The sequence below is a fragment of the Pogona vitticeps genome, chromosome 2, assembly GCF_051106095.1.
Source record: "Pogona vitticeps strain Pit_001003342236 chromosome 2, PviZW2.1, whole genome shotgun sequence".
In the NCBI taxonomy this organism is placed as follows: Eukaryota; Metazoa; Chordata; class Lepidosauria; order Squamata; family Agamidae; genus Pogona; species Pogona vitticeps.
In genome coordinates this window covers 90,703,818-90,707,024 of record NC_135784.1, presented here as the reverse complement: position 1 = coordinate 90,707,024, position 3,207 = coordinate 90,703,818, and the positions used below count along the sequence as shown (strand labels likewise).

At 41.3% G+C, this 3,207-nt stretch overlaps 1 non-coding gene across 1 annotated transcript; it reads right to left on the bottom strand.

Annotated features, from left to right (window-relative positions):
* Positions 1 to 2,591: 2,591 nt before the first annotated feature.
* Positions 2,592 to 2,694, bottom strand: LOC140705262 (U6 spliceosomal RNA). The gene has a single exon (XR_012084692.2). It is a non-coding gene; the product is annotated as a U6 spliceosomal RNA (small nuclear RNA).
* Positions 2,695 to 3,207: the final 513 nt, after the last annotated feature.

The following is a 3,207-nucleotide window of genomic DNA, read 5'->3' as shown; positions in this document are numbered from 1 at the left end:
CATTGATCATCCTTTGATTTCTTTTATTTTTTTTCCACACATGAGTTTAGCACTAGATCACTTATCACTTTATCACTATTGTTGATATGCTAGTTTAGCGCTAGATCACCTCTGGATGATTTTGGTTTTTTAAAAAGATTAAAACAACTCAGATGAAATAGAAGACATTACTGTGGCATATGGTATTTCTGTATGCAACAAGAAGAACTTTGGAATGCTGCCACCTTTCCCAGAACACTGTATAAATCTTTCAAAAGCTTGACAGGAAACCATAAAGGGATTGACAGAAACAGGACCAGAGGAAGGAAAGCAAGAAGGAGGGGCTTGGGAAGTATGTTGCATCAAGTGTAAACACTGAACTCCTGAATAAATATGCAGCCCCTGTGTGATCACTGACTGCATATTCAGTTGCAATACAGGCTGCAAATCGCACCACAGTGAAGCATAAACAGAGCAATTTGGCTTGCCAGTGTAGCCACAGCCTAACATTATACCAAGTAAGTTACATTTCAATGCAATGACAGTTGTCAATGGTTGTTATTTTTTTCAGACATTTAAGAGTCCCCTTTCCACTGATCTGTGGCTCCCAAGATGAAAAAGATCCCCAGGGATCACCATAATCTTGGGATGGAGGATGGAACAGGAAATGTTTAATTCCAATTTTCCAAGCTCAGTTGAGGCAGAGCTCTGCCTTATTCCTGGTCCTGTTATATCCTTTCCCACTATTGGACAACCACCTCTGCCTCACCCCAGGTAATGTTCTATCATTCCCTGCCTTTCAAGCACCATAAAGAATAACCAAGGCTGTCCTTTGTCAGTTTAGATGCTCAAGAACCCTTCCTCTTTTCTCTTTATTGTACCATGGTAGTGTGTCCACCTATCTCCTGTTACACAGTTTCATTCCTCCTGCTGCTATGACTCCATGTCTCCTTTTCTCCAGAGCCATTTTCTATAGTCAGGGAACCTTTCCCCTTACCTCAGACTGATACCCCAATTCCTATTGGCATTCTTGTCAGGTATGCCAGACTCTGTTTAAACATCTGTCAGTTTCCTCTGGGATAACCTCTCCTCACATTTGCAGTGACCTTCCTTCTTTTATTCACCAATAAGATCCTCCTTGGTGGATGAAGCCTTCTTGAAGCTGACTGGACAAAAACTGAAGACCACTGCAGTCAATGGATGTACAGGGGACATATTCATTTGATTTAGGTTCTATGCTGTACAGTATTATTACTTGATTGTCTTATCCAGATTTTGTTTGTAATGAGTATTAGACATATTCAATACAGTATTTGGTTTTAAACTTGATTGGGCAAAAATGAAATGAAAGAAATGCGTTAGGTTTGTTGAAGGGTCTGGGCGACAGATGGAAAACAGCTTAAATATGCTCTTCTAATCCAGCAGCATGAGACTGTGAAGTGCCATCATTATCATGTTTTTTGCTTCCTTCTTGCCCATCTTCTGCTTTGCCTGCTTTACTTGGCTTGGTTTTTCCAAGGAGGTGAATAGCAAGGCTCTCTCTTGCTGAGGCATTGTTGGTTTAATTATATGGAGAGGCAGTAGCTTATCCTTAGAAATAAGTGAGTTCTGTTGCAATGATTTTGACTCTGGAACATCAGTAGAGATACATGCAGAGTACGAAATGGTACATTAGCCCAGGGTTGTAAAAACTTTTATAAATGTAAAGTAGGTTTAATTGAATGAAATATAATTCACCAAATCCTCTTGTTTTATTTTGAATGTTTAGTTTCTGAAGGACGCAGTCTCAATTCCTTTCGTGCCTTCTTGATGTGGAAGGCATGCTCCCTTGACCTTCGGTGCACCTTTCAGAGGTGTCAGCCTCTGAAAGCTGGGCAATGACTATTGGTGTAGTGGAGCCAGAGCTTGCAGGGTCAATATACTTCGATTTTTTGATTAGCAGGGGTGATAACATCATCTGTCACCTCTGTTAGGTTTCCTTGTTTTCTTTGACATTAGCTGTCATCTTTGTGATAAGTGTGGGTTTGCAGAGCTGTAACTGGGGCAGGGCAACTGCAGCTTTGACCCACAGCCCTGAAATTTAGAAGATGTAAAAGTTTGCTGATGGGAGGTCATTAATCTACTCATTGATATTGGCTGCTGCAAACCAAGCACATGTCCTGCTTCCAGGTGCTCCTCCCCAAGCAGAAGGGAATACAAACCAAGCCAGCTCAGTGTGGAACCAATGTGGCTGTTGCATGCTCAGAACCAGGCATTCCTCCCCCTTCTTTTGTCCTCTCACCATGCATGCCCATCTTATGTGATTCAAGGTGAGCCAATAGGACTGGAAAGCTCCGGCTGCCAAAACTACTAGTCACAGTGCTGGGGACTCACCTGGGAGCCCTTGAATGGGTTTTTTGTGTACTGCAACACAAAGTCCTTGTATCCAATTTTTTCCTTTTGGTTAAATAAATCCAGAAGCTCCAGAGAATTCAGTTTTATTTTCGGAAGTAAAATATTTGCATTTCACAAGGAAAAATACAGCCAGTTGCTTCTTGGATGCATGTAGTCATTCATGTACTCAATAAAAATTGTTCACATGTCTGTGGTTTATAACTGAGATTGGGCTTTTTTGGGGGGGAGGATGCTTCACAAATTTGCACGTCATCCTTGTGCATGGGCCATGTTAATCTTCTCTGTATCATTCCAGTTTTAGAATATGTGCTGCCTAAGCAAGCTCAGGGTTCGGCTTATGTGAGGGAGGTACTCAGAAGGCCACATGGTAATAAAATTGGCAGGCTGGCTGAAAATCAGCTAGACTATAACCTTGTTTTTTGTTTACAAACAGGTTTTTATGGGACATGGATTTTCGCACATAGAGCTTGTTCCAAGTATTAGTTACTTTATCCTTTATTTCCCATTACTATCAGCAACTCTATATTCTCAACTCTCTGGGCAAAAGGCATTCAGGCCCACCTTAGGTGTCATTTTTAGAGGAGGAATGAAAGAAATGGCTGATTCTTCATAGTGCGGTGATGTAAAAAGTCAGCCTAGAACTTTCACATTGGTCACAGTGAGAAAAGAAAGTCGTTTGAAAGAATTAGCTGTGGTAGTGGCAAATGATGGCAGCTCATCTTGCGTAGGTTACTTAGATTATGAAGCATGGCTTGCCTGTGTTCTCTTGTTCTTTTGCCTTTCCCTTTTCAGTTATTGTGTGTGTGTGTATGTGTGTGGGGGGGTTATCTCTTA